Raw genomic sequence first — 25,530 nt, forward strand, 5'->3', positions numbered from 1 at the left:
AGTGAAGAAGTTTCTCCTCATCTTAGTCTTACATAGTTTGCACATTATTCTTTTTGTTAATTCATTCACGGGATGTGGGTTTCGCTGACCAGGCCAGCATTGCCCTTGAGATTGTGGTGGTGAGCTCCCTTCTTGAACCGCTGCCGTCCATGTGGTGTAGATACACCCACAGTGCTGTTAGAAAAGGAGTTCCAGGATTTTGAGCCAGCGACAGTGAAGCAATGACGATGTATTTCCAAGTCAGGCTGGTGAGTAGCTTGGAGGGGAACTTTCAGGTGGTGGTGTTCCCATTTTCTGCTGCCCTTGTCCTTCTAGGTAGCAGTGGTCATGGGTTTGGAAGGTGCTGCCGAAGGAGCCTTGGCGAATTCCTGCAGTGCATCTTGTAGGTGGCACACACTGCTGCGACTGTGCATTGGTGGTGGAGGGAGTGAATATTTGTGGATATGGTGCCAATCAAGTGGGCTGCTTTTTCCTGGATGATGTCAAGGTTCTTGAGTGTTGTGGGAGCTGCACTCATCCAGGCAAGTGGGGAGTATTCCATCACACTCCTGACTTGTGCCTTGTAGATGGTGGACAGGCTTTGGGGAGCCAGGAGGTGAGTTACTCATCAGTCTATTCCTAGCCTCTGACCTGCTCTTGTAGCCACAGTATTTACATAGCTAGTCCAGTTCAGTTTCTGGTCAATGGTAACATCATGATGTTGATAGTGGGGGATTCAGTGATGGTAATGCAATTGAACATCAAGGGGCGATGGTTGGATTCTCTCTTGGTGGAGATGGTCATTGCCTGACACTTGTGTGGCGCGAATGTTACTTGCCACTTGTCATCCCAAGTCTGGATATTGTCCAGGTCTTGCTGCATTTGCACATGGACTGCTTCAGTATCTGAGGAATGGCGAATGGTGCTGAACATTGTGCAATCATCAGCGAACATCTCCACTTCTGACCTTATGATGGAAAGAAGGTAATAGATGAAGCAGCTGAAGATCGTTGGGCCTAGGCGACTACCTTGAGGAACACCTGCAGTGATGTCCTGGAGCTGAGATGACTGACCTCCAACAACAACCATCTTCCTTTGTGCTAGGTATGACTCCAACCGGCGGAGAATTTTCCCCCGACTCCCATTGACTCCAGTTTTGCTAGGGCTCCTTGGTGCCACACTCGGTCAAATGCGGCCTTGATGTCAAGGACAGCCAGTCTCACCTCACCTCAGGAGTTCAGCTCTTTTGTTCATGTTTGAACGAAGACTGTAATGAGGCCAGGGGCTCAGTGACCCTGGCGGAACCCAAACTGGGAATCAGTGAGACTGTGTCCCCTGTTTCTAGACCCCCCCAGCCATGGGAAACATCCTTTTTGTATCTACTCTGTATAGCCCCTCAAGAATTTTGTAAGTTTCAATGATATCACCTCTCATTCTTCTAAATTCTAGAGTATACAGGCCCAATCTCCTCAATCTCTCCTTATAGGACAGTTCCACCATCCCAAGAATTAGTCTGGTGAACCCCTGCTGCACTCCCTGCTCAGCTAGTATATCCTTTCTTAGATAAGGGGACCAAGACTGTACACAATACTCCAGGTGTGGTCTAACCAAAGTTCTATACTATTGAAGCAAAAATACATATGGAGCAAGATTGGAGGCAACATAATTGCTAATCATAAAGTACTGGAAAAACTCAGCAGGTCTGGCAGCATTTGTAGAGAGAGAAACATAGGCCTAAATCTTAAGCTCAACAAGCAGGGGCGGGGCCCGCTCGTCGAGGTGTAAAATAACGCATGGTGATGTTGGCCTGCTGAACTATCAAAGGCCTATTAAGGCCATTCAAATATCAATTAAACTAATAAACTGAGCTGCTGTCCATCCTTAAGGTTGGCAGGCAGGTGAAGAGCCCAGGCGGCCTTCGAATTTTTCATGTAACCTCATCCACGGGCGGCATGAGGTTTCATGAAGGTTTCATTAATTCAATAAATTTTTTCATTAATGTTCATTGACATGTCCCAGCTCATGCGACACTGTCACATGAGGGGACACGTCTTAAAATGTTTTCCTTTCTTTATTAAAATTTTGGGAACTTAAACTAATCTCCCTGAGGCAGCTCCATGCCTCAGGGAGGCCCTGACTCAGGGAACCATCCCCGCCTCCCCCGCCCGCACAGGGAGCGCTCTGCGCTTCCGGGCGCATGTCATGCTGGGCGGGTCTTAATTGGCCCGCCCACATAAAATGGCGGTGCGGACTCGATTGAGGGCGCCGATCGGGTCTGTGCCCGCCCCTGTCTGCCCCCGCACAACCCCCTGTTGGGAGTAAAATTCTCCCCATAGTTAACATTTGCATTCAATATGTGTCTTCTTCAGAACCGAAGAGAGGTAGAAAGCTTTTATGCTGTTGAAAAAGTGGGCAAGGTCAGGTGGTATAAAAGGAAAGGTCAGGAATGGGTTCGAGGATGGAGGAGATTAAATACCAAAGATGACATGGAACAAAAGGCAAAGGGTATGGTAATGGTAGTAGTAAAGAAACAAAGCATTGGTGTAGTGTAGGTGTTAATAGCAGAATAAAAGTCAACTCTACCTGAAAGCAAAAACAAGGGCCAGGATTTTACTGTCTCCCACCTGCGAGTTTTTAGGTGGGCAGGGGAGCATGAAATTGAAGGGACAAGATTCCCTCCAGGTTTCCGCTCACCCTGACCACACAGCGATTTTACACTGGGGTGAGTGGGGGGGAGGACTCCAACTCAACACCTGCCCCTGCCCTTGCCCCAGTTGAGGCCCTTAAGTGGCCAATTATTGGTCACTTAAGGGCTGTTTTCCACCCAGCCTCAATTTTTAGCTAGGCGGGATGATTGAAGTTGTATCAGGGAAGGACAAACATCAACAGAGTTACATCTCGGGTGGGAAATGGGGGGCCAGCTCCATCAGAAGCCCCCTTCTGAAATCGGGCGCCCGCCCTCCCTTAAGGCCCAGTGGACTCCGCACCTCCCTCCCTATGCACCAGAAAGTAGGAGTCATGCTTGTGGACTGAGCAAAGATGTTCCACAAGGCAGTCACCCAGTCTGTGTTTCGTCTCCCCAGTTGTAGAAGCTGTGAGCAGCTGTAGACTAAATTGAAAGAAGTACAAGTAAATTGCTGCTTCACCTGGAAGGACTGTTTGGGGCCTTGGACAGTGAGAAGAGAAGAGGTAAAGGGGCAGATGTTACACCTCCTGTGATTGTATGGGAAGGTGCCACGGGTAGGGGATGAGGTGCTTGGGCTGACAGAGAAGTGCAGCAATGTATTTCGAAGGAAACAGTACCTTCAGAATGCTGACAGAGGAGGGGAGAGGAAAGTGTGTTTGGCGGTGGCATCACACTGGAGGTGGTGGAAATGGTGGAGGATGATCCTTTGAATACAGAGGCTGATAGGGTGGAAAATTAGGGCAAGGGTTACCCGATTGTAGTTCAAGGAGGGAAGAGAAGGAGTGAGGGCAGAAGTGTGAGAAATGGGTCGGACACGGTTGAGGGCCCTGTCAACCAGAATGGGGTGGAATCCCCGGTTAATTTTGTTTTCCCTCAAGTGCCAGCTTGTATCTTGTTTTCGTGTTCTCACTTTTAGATAGAGCTGACCTTTATTCTGCTATTAACACCTACTCTGGACCAATGCTTTGTACCTTTACTATTACCATTACCACTTTCTTTGCCTTTTGTTCCATGACATCTTTGATATTTAATCTCCTCCATCCTCTAACCTATCCCTGATTTTCCCTTATGTTCCATCTGACCCTCCCCACTTTTTGGATAAAACCCATCACGTTTCTACCTCTCTTCAGTTCCGTAGAACAGTCACATTGGACTTGAAACGTTAACTCTGTTTCTCTCTTCATTGCTGCTGCAAGGCCAACTGAATTTTTCCAGCACTTTGTTTTTATTTTAGATTTCCAGCACCTCAGTATGTTGCTTTTATTAAGACTAATCACTTAGATAATGGGACCCTGGCTAAGATAGCTTTCCAGACATGAGCTTAATAAGTTACCCTTGGAATACATGGACAATGACCTTATTTGGGGTCCTCCAGGCAGCTGGAGAAGGAAGGTCAAATGACAAGCCAACCCTTTGTATGTTTTAAGCACGTTTTCTCAGCAGAACTGAGGACAAGGAGCTTAGAGAGAAGACCCAAGTGGAGCCCCCTCTGCCTCCCTGTCACTCCAACCTACCTGGCATGCTTCGAACCCTGCTTGAAAATTGTAACAATCCAGGAACACTCCTGCTGCAAACAGATACTTCTTAAAAGAAATTCGGCCCAGCACTATCATCTCCAGAAAAACAACCAAATCAGCCGGCTACACCTTTAAATTGGAAGCGTCAGGACCACCGAAGGAAAGTCTGAAGCCAATTGTGTCACCAAATTACAGACTGTATATTCCTCGTTATGGGCTCTAACTTAATCTCTTTCTTTGTTAAACTCAAGAAAGCCTGTCCAATTGATTATTTTATGATCACAGTGCGTAAACAGTTAAGTACTTACTGAATTGGTATGTATATCCTCTTCAAACAAATAAACCTGTTGTGGTTAAATGAGGAGAGGGCGAAGAAGGGAGCCATTTGACCCCTCCTCACCTGGTCGTAACGCCACCTTTATCTTTTCATGGCTGATACTCTTGAATCAATAAGAACCAAATTCACAGCAGTTTTATATAATCAACTCTATGGGAGCTGGACTGAAACTGCCAGAAATAATCCTATAAAGTGAAGAACTTCATTATCCTCATTGCATTGGTGCAATTTGAGCTCAGGGCCTTGAGGTGAAAAGATGGTATAGCAGTATTCTGATACATTTTCTAGGACCCCCATGGCAAGAGTTTATTAAGCTTCGAGATATTGCACAAATTTTCAAGCTTTAAGTCTATTAATGAATGAAACAGAAGCAACTATCACTTTGTATTTGAAGCTATTGATTTCCTCAAGTAAAAGACTGAGTTACAAAGCAAAAGTAATGATTGAGTGATTCTGCCTATAGCAGACATCTGCAGAAAAAATAATGTCGCTTTTAAGACCATAAGACCATAAGACTTAGGAGCAGAAATTAGGCCATTCGGCCCATCGAATCTGCTCCGCCATTCAATCATGGCTGATAAGTTTTTCAACCCCATTCTCCTGCCTTCTCCCCGTAACCTTTGATCCCCTTACCAATCAAGAACCTATCTATCTCGGTCTTAAATACACTCAATGACCTGGCCTCCACTGCCTTCTGTGGCAATGAATTCCATAGATTCACCACTCTCTGGCTAAAGAAGTTTCTCCTCATCTCTGTCCTAAAAGGTCTTCCCTTTACTCTGAGGCTGTGCCCTCTGGTCCTAGTCTCTCCTACTAATGGAAACATCTTCCCCACATCCACTCTATCCAGGCCTTTCAGTATTCTGTAAGTTTCAATCAGATCCCCCCTCATCCTTCTAAACTCCATCGAGTACAGACCCAGAGTCCTCAAACGTTCCTGATATGTTAAGCCTTTCATTCCTGGGATCGTTCTCATGAACCTCCTCTGGACCCTCTCCAGGGCCAGCACATCCTTCCTGAGATACGGGGCCCAAAATTGCTCACAATATTCTAAATGTGGTCTGACCAGAGCCTTATAAAGCCTCAGCAGCACATCCCTGCTTTCATATTCTAGTCCTCTCGAAATAAATGCCAACATTGCATTTGCCTTCCTAACTACCAACTCAACCAGCAAGTTAACCTTAAGAGAATCCTGGACTAGGACTCCCAAGTCCCTTTGCACTCCAGATTTCTGAATTCTCTCTCCATTTAGAAAATAGTCTATGCCTCTATTCTTCCTACCAAAGTGCATGACCTCACACTTCCCCACGTTGTATTCCATCTGCCACTTCTTTGCCCATTCTCCTAACCTGTCCAAATCCTTCTGCAGCCTCCCCACCTCCTCAATACCACCTGACCCTCCACCTATCTTTGTATCATATGCAAACTTAGCCAGGATGCCCTCAGTTCCTTCATCTAGATCATTAATGTATAAAGTGAAAAGTTGTGGTCCCAACACTGACCCCTGCGGAACTCCACTAGTCACTGGCCGCCATCCTGAGAAGGACCCCCTTATCCCCACTCTCTGCCTCCTGCCAGACAGCCAATCTTCTATCCATGCTAGTACCTTGCCTCTAACACCATGGGCTCTTATATAGAAGAGGTCAAAAACATCACCATTACTACAATAAAAATAATAGTATCAAAAATATCCCTATGTAATTTGGAATGGTAACATGGGGCAGGATTGTCCTATGTGTAAAATGACACACGGTGATGTCGGGCGGAACTCCCGGCATTACTGCGTCCCATTTAAATTTTCATGTAGGTGGAGGCGCAACAAAATCAGCTGTGCGCCCGCCGACCTGTCAATGGCCAATTGAGAACATTGACAGAGTAATTAAACTAATTAATGGACCTGCCCGTCCAGCCTTAAGGGTTGGCGGGCAAGCCAGGAGCCCAGCTGGGAATTAGAAAAAGCATGAAACCTCATCCACGGGCGGGATGAGGTTTCTTGTAGGTTTTAAAAAATTTAATTAAAGTTTTTAAAAAAGTTATGGACATGTCCCAACTCATTTGACAGTGTCACAGGAGGGGACATGTCAGGGAATGTTTTTTTTTTTATTTTTAATATTTTTTACTGTAGAGATGATCTCCCTGAGGCAGCACTTAGTCTCGGGGAGATGAGTGCACTTTTTCGTGCACATGTGCAAAAGAGCGCACTCGCAGGTTTAGGGATTCCCCCCCGCCTGCAAAAGGGGCACACAGCACTTCCATGCGGACGTCACGCTGGGTGGGCCTTAATTGGCCCGCCCACATAAAAGGGCGCTGCGCCCCCGATTAGGGACGCCGATCGGAGATGCGCCTGTGCGTGCCTGCACTTCAACTTTGCCGCCGATGGGGGGAAGATCCTGCCCATAGTGATTATGATACTGAACTAGTAATCCAGGTGCCTGGACTAATGATTGGGAAACATGATTTCAAATCCCATCAGGGCAGTTGCGGAACTTGTGATTGGTTATTTAATTAAATGTGAATTATAAAAACTAGTATCAGTAATGGAGACCATGAAACTACTGGATTGTTATAAGAACTGACCTAGTTCACCAATATCCTTTAGGGAAGGAAATTTACTGTTCTTACCTGGTCTGGCCTATATGTGACTCCAGACCCACAGCTTGATGACATTGATCTTTATTAATTGTTCCAAATAACATAGCATTTCCAATGGGAGAAGACCTTCATTCCATCTAGCCCATCCACCCTCAGCTGTCTCTCTAATGAAGGCCTTCTCCCATCGGAAATCCTACTATGTTATTTGCAACAATTAATAAAGATCAATATCATCAGAATTCTGGTGTACACGTTTCATACTTTCCACAATATTTATCATAACAACAAGATCTTGTGTTCACAATAAAGTCCACATAAATTCTTGAAATATGACCAAATCTTAATTCATGTTTAATTTTATCTGTAAGGCTATAATTAATAGTCAGATTTGACCTTGCTTGAATACAGTGTTCCCCAGTGACAGAAAGAAATAGAATGAAAAATCTGTTGACTTTGTGTGTGTTCTGGAATAAATTGTTTAATGATCATTCCATAACAGCCAATAATTCAAAGCTCACTTGGGGTACCTTCTCTCTCAACAGCTCGAATATATTTAGTTATTTATAGTCTGCGACAAATGTAACATGGATGTCAAAACTGTAAACTAATTAGTAGGTAATGACCCCTGTTTAAATAATCCACTCACACAGTACTGTTGTTTGGAGTCGAATCTGTCGAATTCTCCTATTCCCTAGAACAAAATGTGAAAAATAACTTTATTCACCTTTCACTAAACAATATCGTATGCAATGGATAACAAACATCCAATGCAAGATTCAGGTTTGAAAAAACTCAGTGGAATTGCAGTAAATAATTCACAATACCAGTGGTTTCCCTATACAAAGCAGCCCCAATGGCCTTCTTGGACCCTTTTAATAGATATGTCACCAGCCTTCTAATTTAAAATACAATGCCACAGAGCCTTTTAAATTAGAACCAAATCATCTTCAAGGGTTCAGATATCTTGTAGATTGTCTAAACCTTGTGAGTGCATGCACAAGTCACCAACCCATTTCCTTGGCCTATTTACCATACATTGATTTCAGCATAAGGCATTCCCAGAGTTCAAAGCCACCTTATGGACTACAAGAATCAATACACTACCAAATAGGCCGCTGTAAGAGGATATGCACTTACAGTTTCACAACTGTTCTCCTAAAGAAAACTTCTTTTAAAAATTTGTGTAATAGAATATAATAGTACTATAGATTCCCTCCTGGTTCCATGTCTCAAGATTCGGATTTATTATGGCAATGAGAAACGAGAGTTGACCCAGCTAGTTCCGACTTCCAACAGAACAAGGCAAATGAAAAATAAAAGTTATTGGTCCAGATTTTGTGCTCAGCTGCAATGGAATGGAACTCGCCAATCATCTTGAGAAAATCTGCCCGCAAAGCTTTAGGGGAGTCTAGAGTACGGACTTCCACTTTGCTGACATCAGTTTGAATTCAGCACCTTTAACAGGCCTGTGAACTGGGCAGGCACATGGGGAAACTGATCAACCAATCAGTTTGAAGAATTCTCATGGATGGCAAAATAAGAAGTTAAAAGCAGGAAATATAAATTGCATTTAAATCATTGCACAGAAAGTATACACATGGGATTAATGGAAGAACTTTAAAAGCAAAAAAGAAACTTCAGATAAATACTTTTTGTATTTAAAACATATGCGAAATTCCTTTTTTTTTTCTATGAAGGTATGAGACTCCACACTTTTAAAATTAATTTTTCAGGGCTGGAGGGATTGTTCAACAGTGATTTTGAGTTAGCATGCTGTGAAAAACCCAGTTATTACTGATTGAACAAGGCTTAAGATTTTTATCAGTCTTTGCAGTGAGGATGATAGGTAAATAGTTTAAATTCATGACAAATCAATGATTCTGTGTCGATTCATTGGCAAAGACTGCAACAGATGATCCTGTGGAGAAGAAGCTTTTCACTGACATGTGCAGGTGCTAGAAGTTGCAATCAGTTTTACCCAGTAATAACAGTGACACTGACAACCTCGCCATTATTACTACTGCAAATTCTGGGCCAATGTACCAGAGCTGCAGTTGGAATGCCCGAGAAAGAGAAACTCAAATGCTGGATTAGATGCTAAACTTTTTAGAGCAAGCAAGAGAACACAACCAGATGCTGTCTCCTCACTCTCCAGTTTTGAAATGTGATTAACATATGAGCAGTTTTAACTGTATTTACTGCACAGAACTAGAACTCTTGTGTATTGAATCTTCTTAACAACATATCAGAATCAAAAAAATAACTGTCTTGAATGTACTTATTCTCACAAGTGTTCAGCAAATCCAAGTACTATATCAAGTACTGGGTTGGCTAAGAGCAGAGGATAGATGTATCAGGTGTTTCTCATCAGGTTTTGAATTAGTTTTACAGGAATAACCCGAAAACTAATCGTATAGTCTACTATTGTGGTGTCTTTCAGAGTCCTGGGCTGGACTTTCAAAGGAAGGGACTGAATTTTACGCCTTGTGGGCGGGCACGTGCCCGACCCATTTGGGCGTAAAATAGCGCGAGATAACGTCGGGCAAGTGTCCCGATGTCATTCCGCACTCACGCGATCTTTGAGCTGGCGGGCACTTGCAAAGGTCGGAAGTGTCCCTGCCGACAATTCAGAGGGTAATTAAGCCCATTAACAGCGCAATTGACTGTGATTTTTCATTGCCCGTCCAACCTTATGGCTGGCGGATGGGCGAATCAGCCAGACGGCCTTTGCATTTTTCATCAAACCTCACCCATGGGCGGGATGAGATTTCTGTGATGAAATAAACTATAAATACTTTTCTGCGGACAGCATTTCCATTCGCTAAATTTTCAGGTGATTGATTATGATGCATGGATACTTTTTCTCAGCTTTTGAAACCTTTATTTTTGCTAGTTCAGGTCTTCAGCTTCCTGAGGCAACTCTCTGCCTTTCGGGATCTTTCAGTCAGTGCTGGCCAGCGCCCGCATTGACGTCATTGGCTGTCCTCTTCCCGCCCCGGCAGTGCTGAGCTTTTCAGCGGGTGTTTCATGCGGGCTGATTGTTAATTGGCCAGCCAGCATGAAATCGCGGTCGGGGGCCGATCACGGTTGACAGTCTGTTTATCGGCCGATCCCGGGCTCGCCGATCGCACCCGCCTGCCAAGCTGACAATTCAGGCCCACGTTCCCAGAGGTCTTCTTGGGAACTCAGCGCTTCCGGGACAGTTTTGAATTTTCAAAGGATTGCCTGGATTGGAATTAGCAGGAAACACGGTTGCCGCCAATTAACAGCCCCTTAAGGTCATTAGGAACTCGCTAAAGGGCCTGTCCATTCAGGATTGGAATTTTAAAATATTTTTATGGCAAGTCTGAATAATCTTGCACACATTTGTGCGTGTTTGTGCACAGCTGTCCGATTCGCTGTGGGGCCCTGGTACATAGCTTTGTATTTGTTTTTAAATTTAGTTTGTGTCCAAGCGGTGCTGGCATGAGCACTGCTCGTACCCTTCTTGCACATGGCCACTTTCCACTGTGCTCCAGCTTCAGGAGCTGCCTGCTCTAGTTGGCAAGTTAGCGGCAGCCCCTGCCATGGCTGCTGCCTGCCTTTGCTGCTGGCCCTTTAGCTGAGCACCAAACTTGCCACCTAGCCAATTAGGCCATTTGCATTTGAAACTAGCATTAGACAGTGATGCAGCTCGTGAGCGGGGTCGGAACCCAGAATTCATCCAGCTGTCGGACCTGACCCTGTATTGAAAATCTGGGCCCTATGGCACGAGGAGAATCCACAACGTTACATACATATGCAAGAACAAAACCTGTGGATGCCGGAAACCTGAATTAAAAACAGAAAATGCTGGAAAGACTTAGCTTGTCTGGCAGCATCTGTGGGGAGAGGAACAGAGACCATGTTTCAGGTCTGTGACCCTTCATTAACTTGAAATGTTAATTGTTTCTCTGTCCATAGATACAACCAGACCTACTAAGTATTTCCAGCATTTGCTGATAATACATGTATGAATTTGAAGAAAGCACTTTATGATTAAAACAGCCAATCCAATAGATCGATTGGCTGATTCAGTTAAAACCCCCAAAAAAGCGAACAATTGAAATCTCATTCTGTGTCATTGAGAGGGCATTCCTCCCTGGTTTTTGAAGGCACCATTATCAGTGAAACAAATGGCATGCCTGGAGCATGGCATAGAACATCCAGCTTCAAATGTTAGCAAACAGATAATGGAAGTGACTTTGGATTAGACCTTCAGGTGTATTCAGTTTATTGGCTGCTAACAATGTTCTGGGAATTGACATAACACTGGTACAAACAGTATATGTTTTCCAGCAATTACTCAAAATGCTACACCAATACATGCCACTGCATTCATTGTATTTCGAGGAACCATGTGCAGGGAGGCTATGGAATTGAAATAATATAATCTATAAATAATCAAAATTAATCTCTAAAACATTTTATTTTAATTATCCCTTGGATAAAACGGATACACATGCAATGATGATATGGTGATGAATATCTATTTAACAAGACTTACATGCTTAAGCCAACATTCTTAATTTTACCTGCAGACAGCAGGCTGCAACAATGATACAAAACACTATAGGGATCATTTGAGCCCTGTCTGTCAGTAGAAACTGAATGGACAGATAGTTAAAAATGGTCCAGGCAACTCACCCATTAACGCCCTACTCTCCTCCTGCAGGCTTTTACTTTAACTTGCTCTTCTGAACAGGCAAGTAGGTCACCAAGGCGGGTGTGGTCCTTTGTGGAATTAACCCAACTGCTATTTTAGACACGGCTTTCCTGCCAAGTCAAACAGGTGTATGAGAAGCCGGTGCCAGAAAAGGACCAAATAGGCCAGTCTTCTAACCTTTTTAACTTTACTTTTCTCCTCCTGCCCAACAAGGAAGGTTTAAGCCCATCCTGCCCCAGGCTCCTCACCCCATCTTCCCACAAGTGCAAGACCCTCTGAAGCTCCCTTCTGGCAACTTACCTGAATGGTCTCTAGCTACGGCATCCTGCCACCTGTCTTTGTGCTCTCGCTTGCCAGTCAGCTAACCAGGTCCCAATGGCTTTATGGTGGTAAACAGACTGGGCCATCCAGATAAGGCCTTGTCATCAAAATAGCCCAGGCTTCGCACAGCCGAGGCCTGGACAGTTTGCCATCAGCTGATCAATTCCAGTCGCGCTAAAAGTGGGGCTATATATATCCTGCTGTCTATATATTTAGAATTATGGTGAAGCTCTCCATCTATTTGATTACTACTCACTATACAGACTGGTATTCTACACTATTGAGATTGACCAGAATTTCCTGCAGCATATTTTGATCTTTGTCTCTACACTGAAAGCTATTGGTCTATATCCCCTTCTGTTTTTTTCTTTAAAATAATACTAAGGTGTTGTTTGACCAGATGAGGAGCGGGTCAGATGTCTTCCCTCATTTCTCTCTCCTTGTTTGACCGCAACTGGTTATTTTGTTTGAAAAGGATATGCTTGCCAATTCAATAAGTACTTAATTGTTTATGTGATGTGATCATAAAAAAACTAATAGGAGAGGTTTTCTTAACAAAGAATTTACAAGTATTAACAGCAATCTAAGTAAAATAATAAAACACACACACACATATACGGGGCAGCATTTTACATCCCGTGGGCGGGCACGCGCCCGACCCAATTGGGAGTAAAACAGTGAACGATGATGTCAGGCGAGTGTCCTAACGTCATCGCGCACTCGCGTGATGCTTCACTCGGTGGGCGTGTGCAAGTGCCAGTGTGAAGCCTGCCATTAATTAAAATGGCCACTTAAGGCCCTTAAGAGTCCAATTGATATGATTTTTCCATGCCCGTGCGATTTCCAGCTCGTCGCACGGCAAAACGGGCGGCAACCAGCCAACATTTTCACAAACCTCATCCAAGGGCGGGATAAAAAGGGTCATAGCTTTGCCGGTGTGAGTAGTGAGGAGTTTTGAAGATAGTTTACTGCTGGTTGCTTATTGGTACTTGGTTGCTTCATCTCTGCTCGGGGCTTCATTCTTAGCAATTCCAGGCTTCATTTCAGGGCTCATTGCTGTCTGCAAGGCCCTCGGAGGATTCAGGCCATGTGGACCCTTCCAGATATCAGACATCTTCCCTTACCCTGGTAATGGAGATTGTGGTCTCTGCTGGAGGCACCTCCTCTGAGGAGGAAGAGAGGGACAGAAGGGAGAGGAGGCCACGTGTCTCTGTGCAGCTTCCAGGGGAGGGACCTATGGGAGGAGAAGTGTAAGCACAGGGGGTGCAGGACCAGCAGATAGTCCAAGGCAGAAGAGGCAACAGAAGATGCCACTATCCTGCTGCCAGGGTTTACAGGCAGCGATGCAGCTACCTCAATATGTCCGAGGTGCAATGCCGAAGGAGTCTCCTCCTCTCAAGGATGAGCGTGACCTTCATTTGCCAGATGATTGGGCCTGAGATCAGATCTGACTGTGTGGGTGGACACCCCATGCAGTGGCTCTCAACTTCTATGCCTCCAGCTTTTTCCAGGGCTCAGCCGGAGATCTGTGTGGAGTGTTACAATCAGCTGTCCACAGTTGTGTCAAGTGGGTGTCAGAAGCTCTGTTCAGCCAGGTACTGACCTTTATTCTTTACTGTACAGATGAGGCCAGCCAGGCTGAGCGAGCCAGAGGCTTTGCAGTGATTGCTGGGTTCCCCTGCGTCCAGGGTGCCATCGACTGCACACATGTGGCCATCAAGGCACCAGCGGGTCAGCCGGGTGCCTTTGTCAACAGGAAGGGTTTGCACTCCATGAACGTGCAGATAGTGTGTGACCACAGGATGCTGATTCTACAAGTCTATGCAAGGTACCCAGGCAGCTCCCATGGTGCTTACATCCTCAGACACTCCCAGGTGCCGGGGCTCTTCAGTTCTCCAGCCCAACTGATGGCTGCTGGGTGACAAGGGCTATCTGCTGAAGAGGTGGCTCATGATGCCTCTCCACCACCCAAGAACAGAGGCAGAGCAGTGTTATAATAGGAGTCATGCCTCCACAAGAGCGATGATAGAGAGGACCATAGGTCTTCTGAAGATGCGCTTCCGATGCCTGGGCCATTGAGGGATGCACTACAATACACCCCAGAGCAGGTCTCACTGATCATGTTTGCATGCTGCACTCTTCACAATCTGGCACTCGCAAGGGGGGACCCACTGGAGGAAGAGGATCTTGACACAGCTGCACAAGCCACAGATGATGAGTCCAGTACTGAGTCAGAAGAGGAGCACGGTGAGGAGAATGCTGAGGGAGTGGAGGCAGACCTTGGAAACATCCAGGGAGACAGGGACACCAGGGACACCTTGATCAAATGCTCCTTCAGCTACCCTTCCAAAGATCAGCTTCAACTGCATGCCAGGGCTGCTGCCTCCATTCCAGATGTCTGAAAGGACCCTTTCATTTGAACACAAAGAACACTCTATGCCTGTGCAATAAAGTTCAGAACCACTTACGGCTGGCATTACACACTGCCATACCCTGCACCAATAAAATAAAAAGGTGAAGCATACTCAGGCCATGACGACAAAAGCGAAATTTATCTCCTTTTGACAATTCCAACTATTTACATAAACTCTTGTGCTCATGGTGTCTTTAACTTAAACTACATCTAGGTGCTCCCCTATTGCTTGCACTGGCATTGGAGACAGGCTGCTGACTCTGCTGTCTTGTTGGCCTTGATGACCTTGGCAGTCGTCCTCTCACCAGTGGAGCCTGTGCTGGCCCCGCCTGGGAGGGAGCGGCCAGTTCCACGGCTGGCATCTCCCCAGTCACTGCAACTACATCAGATGCCACAGCCACTGGCAGAGGGGCGGAGGAGCTGCTGCCATTGTCCAGAGCGCCCTGAGAGGAGCCCGCAGAGACGACAGGTGCTTGTGCGCCAACGTGAGACTGCTCTGGACCTCCCTGCTCACCACTGATGGGCAGGCATCTAGCCGGGTGCTTCAGCCATCTCCCACACTGACACTGACCAGCTGAGGTCACTGCCTGTGTGAGGGCTTGCATATCCGGGCGCAACCTCAGGAACCCCTGATTCTGTCCTTGGAGCTGCCTCTCCATGAGAGGCACCACTCTCTCAATGCAGGAGGCAGTGCGTTTGGCCATGAGAGTCAACGCAGTGCTCACACTCTGCATGGACTCCTCTACAACAGAGACCATGGCACGCAAACCCTCATGGATCTCCGCTAGATGCTCCCGAACATCTTGCTGGACATCCAGCATCTGCTGCCTGATGGATGACTCCAGAGGCTCACCATCAGCCTTTGTCTGAGCATCGTCCTGGTCCCCAACAGTCCTCCGACTGTCGGCGCACTGGGCACTCTCTACCTCCGCCTGCACCTCAAGTGACTGTGAAGTGCCCTCACCAATGTGCACCGAGATACTAGCCACCACTCTAATGCCTACCGAGGTGCTGGTATCTGCGCTGGTGCCTGCTTCAGAGAGCGGGTGTGATGCGGGCGAAAATGATGCCCAGTGGACCCCTGGAGTCAGGGGTGGCCTTCGGGATCCAGAGAGTGAGTGCCTGCTGGCGAACGTAAAAAGGAGAAGAAGGACACATCATTAATTAAAGTCATCACACTGTCATTGTGCATGCCAGGCATCCTGGTGAGACAATGGAGATCTGCATCACGGTGCCATCATCTTCCAATGATCAATGGGGACTCCGGATTCGAGGCTCACATCAGTAAAGAGAATGGTTGCACAGGCCGAAAATCTCATCTCTATGCATTGCGCTCTTACCTTCATCTGGCAACCCTGCTTCTCCGCGCCCAGTTGCATGTGGGGCGTGCTGGCTCTCGAGCTCCAGGGCATCTTGCTCATATCTCAAGAGAATTAGGAGGCTAGTGGGGCCTCCGCCGGTCCGCAATCTTTGTATTTTGTTGTGGACCGTATTCTCCTGAAAGGACAGAGGAGCATTGATTAGTCCACTCTGTACCTGCAGCGCCATTGCAGCCTGGCCAACCCCGCCTGAGGAGCACCTGGTAGGACACTTCCAAATTGTGGCCTTCAAGCTGCAAGGCACTCAGACCAAGCAGCCAGGGCTCACCCTTTTGGCCAGCTCGGGCGTGATTGACAGTTGGCACTCAGAATCTAGCACCCCTGAGGTCCATGGGGGGATGGCCACACCTTAACACATCTGCACACTGACCCACGCCAACGTAGTATTCACCCTTCCTGAGCGTAGCAGGTCACTGAAGTGCTTCCGTCACTGCACCCATGTGCACAGCACCAAATCATGGCTGCTCACCATTACTGCCACCTCCTCCCATGCCCTCTTGGTGAGGTGCAGTGGCCTCCACCTCCCCATCCCTGGGGACAAGGGTGTCCCTCCTGGCTGCCACCTCCTCCAGGAAGATAGCAAAGCACATCAGAAAACCGGGGTGCCGAGTGCCCACCCAAACTGCCCTCCTGCCTGCTGTGTCCAGCCACACTCGGGTCCAAAGCAAAGGTTCAGGGAACGTCCTCTATGCCAGCCATCCAGGGGCTGCCTGGGCTGTTTTTCAACTGGCGGTTGGATTGGCATCGGGCCTGGCAGCCAACAGGCCCCCACCCCCGCTCGGCCCTTCCCAGCGAGTGTGGAGCTGCTTTTCACGCTGGGCAGGCCTCAATTGGCCCGCCCAGCGTGAAATCGCTGTCGGAGCCCAATTGCGGGCGGCAGTCCGTTTTGCGGCCGTTCCCAGGCCCACCCAACAAGTGGAAAATCCTGCCCAGATAGTTTACAGAGTGGAGACGGATAGGTTGGCCTAATGAGAGTTTGTGAAAAGTAAAAAGAAATATAGGGCAGGATTTTCCCCTGGTTGGGCGGGCGTGGCAGGCGGGCCTGGGAATGGCACTGAGACTGACTGCCACCTGCGATCAGGCTCCGACCACGATTTCACCTCAGACCTGCCAGTGTGGGGGGGCAGGGGGAGCGCTGAGTGTGCACATGCTGGGGGGGGCAGGGGGAGCGCTGAGTGTGCACATGCTGGGGGGGGGGGGACAGGGAGAGCGCTGAGTGTGCAGATGCGCAGGGCAGTGCGCTCTGAAAGCTCCCTGAAGGCACAGAGCTGACTCAGGGAGCTGAAGAATTTTAAATACAAAAATAAACTTCTTACAAATGATATAAACATGTCCCCACATGTGACTCAGTCACATGAGGAGGGGGATGTAAAAAAGGTTGTTAAAAAATTTTTATTGGTTTTTTAGTAACCGTTGGAAACCTCATCCCGCCCATGGATGAGGTTTCGTGAAAAATGCAAAGGCCGCCTGGCCTATTCACCCACCATCCAACTGAATGGTTGAGCAGGCAGTGAAAAATGCAAATTATTTAATTGCTTAAGGGCCTTGATAGTCCTCCTAATTGTTAGCGGGCGCACTGCCGCCTCTCGCACATGCCCGCCGACTGAAAGATCGCGAGAGTGCGCGGTGATGTTGAGCCGCTCAGCTGACGTCATCACACACTATTTGACTCTTGTTCGGGTCGGGCGCGTGCCTGCCTACAGGATGTAGTTTGTAGTTTGGTTACTCGGCTGGCTTCAGACTTTCCTTTAGTGACCCTGATGCTTCTGATTTAAAGGTGTAGCCAGCTAATTTGGTTGTTCTTCTGGTAACAGTAGTGCTAGGCTGAATTTCTTTTAAGAAGTCTCTGCTTGCAGCAGCGGCGTCCCTGAATGGTTACAGTCAGCAAACTGGGCTCAAAGCTTGCCTGATGGGTTGGAGAGACAGAGAGAGAGAGAAAGGAGGGATCCTACTTGAGTCTTTTCTCTCAGCTACTTGTCCGCAATTGTACTGAGAAAACATGTGCTTAAAACATACAACGGTTTGGCTTGTCATGTGATCTTCCCCAACTGCTGGGGGAATCTAAATAAGGTTACTGTTTGTGTATTTCAATGGTACTTGATTAGTTCATGTCTGGAAATCTATCTTAGTTAGAGTCTCATTGTCCAAGTGATTAGTCTTAATAGTTTGTCTCCAACAGTTGAATATCTCAGGTGAGTGCCTTAATGCCTCTTCAATGGGACAAGAAATGTGGGTCCTTCACATAGGAGTTCATTGTCTTTGTTGGGTTTTGCATGCTTGCTAATTCCTTCCCAATGGATTAGGATATGGAATGTTGGACAATGCAAAAGAACATAGACAAGTTGGTGGAATGGGGGGACAGATGAAGCTCAATTTGGGGAAATGTGAAGTAACTTATTTTGGCAAGGAGAACATGGAGAGACAATATAAAATAAAGGGTACAACTCAAAATGGGATGCAGTAGTAGAGGGACCTGGATGTATATGTGCATAAGTCACTGAAGGTGGCAGGATAGGTTGAGGGAGTGGTTAATAAAGCAGACAGTATCCTAGGCATTGGAGAGAGTGCAGGAAAGATTCACGAGAATGGTTCCAGGGATGGGGAACTTCAGTAATGAAGATAGACTGGAGAAGTTGGGACTGTTTTCCTTGCAGAAGAGAAAGTTGAGAGGAGATTTGATAAAGGTATTCAAAATCATGAGGGGTCTGGACAGAGTAGATAGGGAGAAACTGTTCCTACTCATGAAAGGATCGCAAACGAGAAGGCACAGATTTAATGTAATTGGCAAAAAAAGCAAAAGCGACATGAGGAAAACTTATTTACGCAGCGAGTGGTTAAGGTCTGGCATGCACTCCCCAAGAGCGTGGTGGAGGCAGATTCAATCGAGGCATTCAAAAGGGATATAGACTGTTATCTGAAAAGGGAGAATGCATCGGGTCACTGGGAGAGTGTGGGGGAAAGTCACTGGGCTAATTGCTCATTTGGAGAGCTGGTGCAGAAACGACAGGCCACACCCTCCTGCACTGTAACAATTCTGTGATTCTGTGGGTTGCAACTTTGGCTGTAACCTCAAGTCACCTTTAAGCTGTGCTTTAAAAAGTCTGTCTTTTAAATTCAATTCAGGCTTCTGGCCGGTGGATTAAAAATCATTATTTGACATAAGCACATCTTCATGACAGGTGCCATAACAATTGGTGGAGCTGAAAACAACTGTAATGAAGGCACAAAAATTTATTTTGTCCTTTATCTTGAAACTTGAAGAGTTCTTTCTGGGGTAACAATAGTTTACCTGTGTTCCACCAACACTAGGTCAAAATGTGATGCATCTCCATTTCAGCCTAGAAGGATCAGAGTTCTGAGCAATGACATTGATTGGTACAGAGTTCCATAAAAGAAAGTGGCAGGTAAAGCCTCACCAAGGTATTCTGTGAACACAGAGTGCTGCACTAGCTTAAAGGAGATGAGAATTGATCAAAAGAAAGCCATGCTGTGGATCAGCAGGCAACAAATGTAGAATCTACAGCTACAATGACATAACATTTCAGACAATGTTAGGGTAAAAAAGCCCAGGGCAAAATTTTAAGCTGAGCAGGCGTGCGCCCAACCAGCTTGAGTGCGAAATGACGCGCGTTGCCGTCGTCCAAGCGTGCCAATGTTAATGCACAGTCGCGCGACAGTTCGGTCGGCAGGCGCGCGCCAGAGTTGGCAGCACGCCCGCCCACAATTAAAAAGGCCTGTTAAGGCCTTTATACAATCAACTAACTTCAATTTTTCGCTGCCTGTCCAACCTTACGGCTGGCGGGCAGGCGAAAAGGCCAAGCGGCCTTTGCATTTTTTGCATGAGCAGGATGAGGTTTCCAAAAGCAAATAAAAATAAAATAAAAGTTTTAAAATTAAATTAATAACATGTCCATGCTCATGTGACAGAGTCACATGAGGGGACATGTTTCATTACATTTTTATTTTCTTTATTTTTTTTAAATAGCTACTGATCTCAGGGGGATTATGAAGTGTGCACTCACACGCACGTGCGAAGGTTTCGCTCACCCGGCTCACGCTTCTCCCACCTCGCCCGCACAGGCAGCACTCAGCGCTGCTGCTTGTGTTTCACGCTGGAGGCCCGCCAGTGTGAAATCGCCTTCCAGCCCCGATTACGGGCGGCTTCCTGACCACCCCCGCTCGCCCCCGCCCATCCGCCACCGAGCCCGACCAACACGGGTGAAATTCTGCTGAAAGATGATATCCATAAGCTCCAACCAAATTTCTGGACAACAACTCAGGATTGCTTCAATTATCACTGAAAATAGATGCCCCCTAGACCTGTAAGGCAGGCAGAGATGAAAATGGTGTGAGACTGAATTACATCAACTGACTGCTATGTATGAGGCTCCTGCTTATTTCTGATGGAAACTCTGGCTGCTAGGATACAAATCAACCTGAAAAGTGGGGCAAAAGCTCAACAGTGACAAGTTGGTGCAACGATTTGATTTTGGCTCTGCTTACTTGTAAACACAGATAGTAGCAACCTGATGTCACTGTGGTTTGACTCCCAGCGGCAAGTAAGGGGGAAAGAAACATTACAATAATATCCTTGCAAGAAATTGTCACATATATTTATATAATTTTATGCAACATCTACTGAGAGAAGAAGTGACATGATAAAGTGTGACAGTCACCAGCAATTGAGAACAGCAACTGCAGAAACAATTTGTACTTACACACAACACCCCTGAGTTTCCTCAGCTCCCAGCTCATTCCCAGACATTGGGACAATGAAAAGGGTGAGAAATTTATCGAGACCTAGAACCACTGGTCTCCATCCTGAGGAGAACTGAATGGGATGTTCCATCTGTTCCATACATGTTCTGGCATTCTGAAATAATATGGCCAGCAGAATAATGTTACCGATTGGATTTCTCCTTGATTGCTTCTTCTGTGCACCCAATGATTTAGATACTTGAAATTTACTGGCAGCAAAACCAGCGAAGGAAAGCAAGTGGGATCCACGTTGGTGTTCAGGCTTCACGGGAGACTCGAGGCAGCAGAAGTGAAACCAGCTTTTTTGAAAAGGGGCTGATTTCTAACTTTTTTAAAAAACTCTCCAGCTGGTAGTGCTGGCTACTGCTCACAGCACAACATCTTGCACATCCCTCAGCCTATCTTCAGGGCATGGAAGATGCATCTGTTCAGCACTGCACGGCCCCTTCCTAAGATGTTTACTTTTAGTGACTCTTCCACGACCTTGAAAAGTCCACCAGGATTGCAAGTCATCAGCAGATTGCAGTTCTCAACCTGACAGATTTGCAGATTCTCAGTCAAGATTATTGTAACGAAAAAAACTGAGGTTTGTGGCAGAACTTAAAAGGGCATTGGTTTCCCAATATTTAGACAGCAAGAGAGCAGTTAGCAAAAACCCTGAACTGCAGCTAATCCTCATCCTTCCCATCCTAAATCCCCTCTTTCCAGGATTTGCAGTTTCCTCCTCATGCTGGTTTCGGACAAAAATATTAGGAAGTCACCTTCTTGTGTGCTCTTAATGATTTTTCTGTTTTGTCCTACAAACTGATGGCTGTAATTGTTTTGATGGCATGCAGTAATATCCAAATGCCAGTAAACAGCCCCTATGGGTATTATCACAAGTATGTGATATGTTAGGTGCTATAATTACTTCTGTATGAATGCACACAGGAATGTAAGTGAAGGAAATCTCTCAGGGAATGGTAATGCTAAGTGCACCCTGTACAAAATGAGCATTCAGAGATGACATTCAACATTATTGAAAATAGGGCAAGGAGGAGGTAATTGTCACTGCTATACGTGCTCAGTGGATTTAAATAATTGAATACAAGTGTGTTATCTTACTTTGGTTGACCTTCCAACATTGCCTCTAGTTACACAATACTTTGGTGATTGTATTCATGCCATCTCCTTCAGCATTCTCATCAGAAGAGGGTTCTCCTCTTCTAACAAGCTTTTTCTGTCATTATTTCCAATGGCTTGTTCTGAAAAGTGAGAAGTCCTCTACAGTGCATAACCCTTTCCAAAACAAGAATGCTGCTCTTTTTTATTGATAGCAAGCATTTCACAGCAGCATTTGATTTTCTACCCTGCAATGGGCAAGCTCCCAAATAAATGCATTGTTCACTGTTGGCGCTCACCTCCCTTGTAATGTTGTACTCATATTAACTTCCAGCTGGGCTTATGGAAAATCTAGGATGCAGAACAAAATTAATCTTAGACTTTACTTGCAATATTTAAACAAATGGAAGTTTAGAAACAATTTATATGTGAAAAGCATATTTGCTTCATAGGCCAGAATTTTACCTTCGGCACGCCTGACACGCCTGAATGTAATATGATGCGTAATGACGTCAGGCGTGCGTCCCGATATCATCGGGCACTCACGCAATATTTTGGTCAGTGGGCGCGCGCCGGAGTTGGCTGCGTGCCCACCGATAATTGAAAGGCCTATTAAGACCATTAACAAGGTAATTAACTTGAAATTTACGCTGCCTGTCCAACCTTACGGCTGGCGGGCAGGCGAAAAGGCCAAGTGGCTTTTACATCTTTTAGGAAACCTCATCCACGAGCGGGATGAGGTTTCCTAACGCTAATACACGTTAAATAAAAACCTTATTTTGAAATTAAAAACATGTCCCATCTCATGTGACACAGTTACATGAGGGGACATGTTTTACTAAATTTTTATTGTCTTTATTAGTTCTTTTAAAAAGCGCTTCAATCTTCCTGAAGTGGCTCCATGCTCAGGGAGATTGAAGCGCTCTTTCGCGTGCATGCGTGAACTGCGCACCAGGCCCCCTCTCCCCCCCACCACAGGCAGCGCTCAGCACTGCTGCTCGTGATCCACGCAGGGTGGGCCTTAATTGGCCAGCCTGCGTGAAATCGTGGAGCGGAGCTGACTGTGAGTGGCGGCCAGTTTCCCGACTGCCCCTGCCCACTCCCGCCGAGCCCGCCCAAAGAAGGGAAAACTCTGGCCATAATGTTGTGATAAACATGTCATCAGATCGAGAAGAAAGTTGTTCAATCGATTATCAATGTCTTCACAATCATGACATATACATTGCTATTCTTTGCATGGTGCTAAAAAAATACCTCAATGCTTTTGTAACATAAAAGTTGGAATCAGATTTTGTGCTTACTTCCAGATAACGTGACAAGGTTCTACAATTGAGTTAAAAGACAATTATACTCGTGCTGGATACCAATCTTTTATGTCTTTACATTTTTAATGTATGAGGAGAGACAATACAATAAATGGTGCAAATTTTAAAAGGGGTACAAAAAGCCAGGGGCCTGGGGGTGGTTGTGCACAAGCCTTTGAAGGTGGCAGGACTGGTTAATAAGGCAGATAATAAAGTATATGGGAATGTTGGCTTTATAAATAGAGGCATTGAGTACTAAAACAAGGAAGTAATGCTAAAGGTATACAAACACTCGCTCAGCCCAACTGGAGCATTATGTCCAATTCAGGGCAGCACACTACAGGAAGGACGTGAAGGCTTTAAAAGGGTACAGAAGAGATTTACCAAAATATTTCCCGGAATGAGGGATTGCACTAACATAGATAACCTTGAGAAACTGGAGAAGCTCTACTTAGAGTAGGGATGGCTAGGAAGATGTTTAAGGTCACAAAGGACTTAGGTAGAGTAAATAAAAAGAAAGTGTTTCCAAGTCGATAAGCAGAGAGCACAGATTTAATGTGATTGACAAAGGAACCAGAGAGGACATGAAGAAAAGCTTTATAATGCAACACATGGTTAGGATTTGGAATGCACTTTCATAGGGTGACGGATACAGGTTCAACACTAGCCCTCAAAAGAGAATTGGATAAATACTTGAAGGAGATAAAATTGCAGGGATATTAGGAAACAATGGGGGAATGAGACTAATTGGATTGCTTTTCAAAAGTTCCAGTGCAGACTCGATGGACTGAATGGCCTCCTTCCATGCTGTGCTATTCTATGATTCTACAGGTGCTGTTCAGTACTGAATAGATTCTAATTTCTCTTGACCACCTATTCAATACTTATTGAATGCATTTCCCCAAATAACGTACAAATGAAACATGGATTTTAACTTCCAGTGGGATCCAGCAGGACAGTTGGTTCCCTGCCCACCTATGACCAACTTTAATGGCTAGGCATCATTTAAATCCAGTCTCCTCACCCATTCCAGGCAATTCGAGATGGGAAGTGGTACAAAATCACACAGAACAGAGGCCACCTTCGACAACAAGTTGGTGGCAGGATGAGCTGTCGGAGTATCTTGCAGAGGTCTTGTGATCAGGAAAAGAGGGAGGGGAGACCAAAGCTTGTTTTTGTTGGGCCCCGAGGAACAGCCCTTCTTTGCCTTCTAGTTCCACGAGGACAGTAAAAGATTTCACCTGTTTGGGTTTTTGCTTATCTAATCTTTTTCCCCGCTCTCTTCCGCTGGCCAGCTTCCACTCAGGCTGTCCAGTTAAAATTGCAGTGATGTCTTCGGGGCCAGCTATATAGAAAAATAAAGGTCTCACTGGCTTGGACACGTAATTCTGTCTCTTGCTCAGTTGAGAAGGAGTTATTTGCTATTGGTCAGCTCATGGCAGTTCCAAAGCAGACAAATACTGCAGGTGACAAACTGCGAACTTGCCCAAATTTACAATGGGTAGGTAGGAGTTAAATTGCTTCGCTAATTTTTATTTTAATGCATAAATAAATAAAACTGCATGTGCAGATCAATAGCCTCAATATTTTGAATAATAAGTACTTCACATTCAAAACCAACACAGAAACAACTGGCTGCTATTTGAATTTAGAAAATGTAAGAACAGCATTTCTAATTTTTGACCCCAATAATGTGAAATAAATTAGCAAACACTGCAACCTTTTTAAAGGTCCATTCACTTCTGAGACTGATAGCCTACTTAGCAATTCATAAGTCACATCATGCTGATATACAATCAATCAGCCTGATGGAAGGTGCGACTTCTCAGGCAATTCCAAAGCAGTTTTAAAACCACTGACCTTGCAGATTTTGTTTCACATTTTCTTTTATAGCTAATGAAGTCCAGTGAAGTACAACCACCTGGGAGGCATAGGCAAGAGCTATAATAAGTTTATCAAAAAGGTTTGAAAAGTTAACAGAATCAGGAGAGCATGTAATTTTGTGCTGATCATTCTTCTGAATTGGTCTTAATTGAAACTCAGTAACCCATTGACGAGACAGTCATTTGAAGTAAAGATATCAACTATTCTCAATTTAAGACCCTGATGCAGTGGAACATACCCTTAAATTCAATAATATGGCTTAAAATACACTTGGAGTAAGGAATATGTAGGCACTATAGGTCATTCTCATTCTCATGATGGCTCTGATATAATTATATGATCAGTAAAATTTAATATAAAATGCCAGTATTTAATTTCCTTCCTTTAAATGGTTAATGTGAAGTTTAATGCAGAGAATATTATTGCCTACACCACAAAGCACACTTTTAAAAAAATGCACCTGATTTCATTGCACATGAGCTGCACACTTAAGGGGGATCAAGCAGGTTGTTACTATGCTAATGGCATCAACAATATAAGCATTCCTCTGTTAGATTTGATATCCACAAGAGGGA

The sequence above is a fragment of the Cetorhinus maximus genome, chromosome 6, assembly GCF_964194155.1.
Source record: "Cetorhinus maximus chromosome 6, sCetMax3.hap1.1, whole genome shotgun sequence".
NCBI classification, from domain to species: Eukaryota; Metazoa; Chordata; class Chondrichthyes; order Lamniformes; family Cetorhinidae; genus Cetorhinus; species Cetorhinus maximus.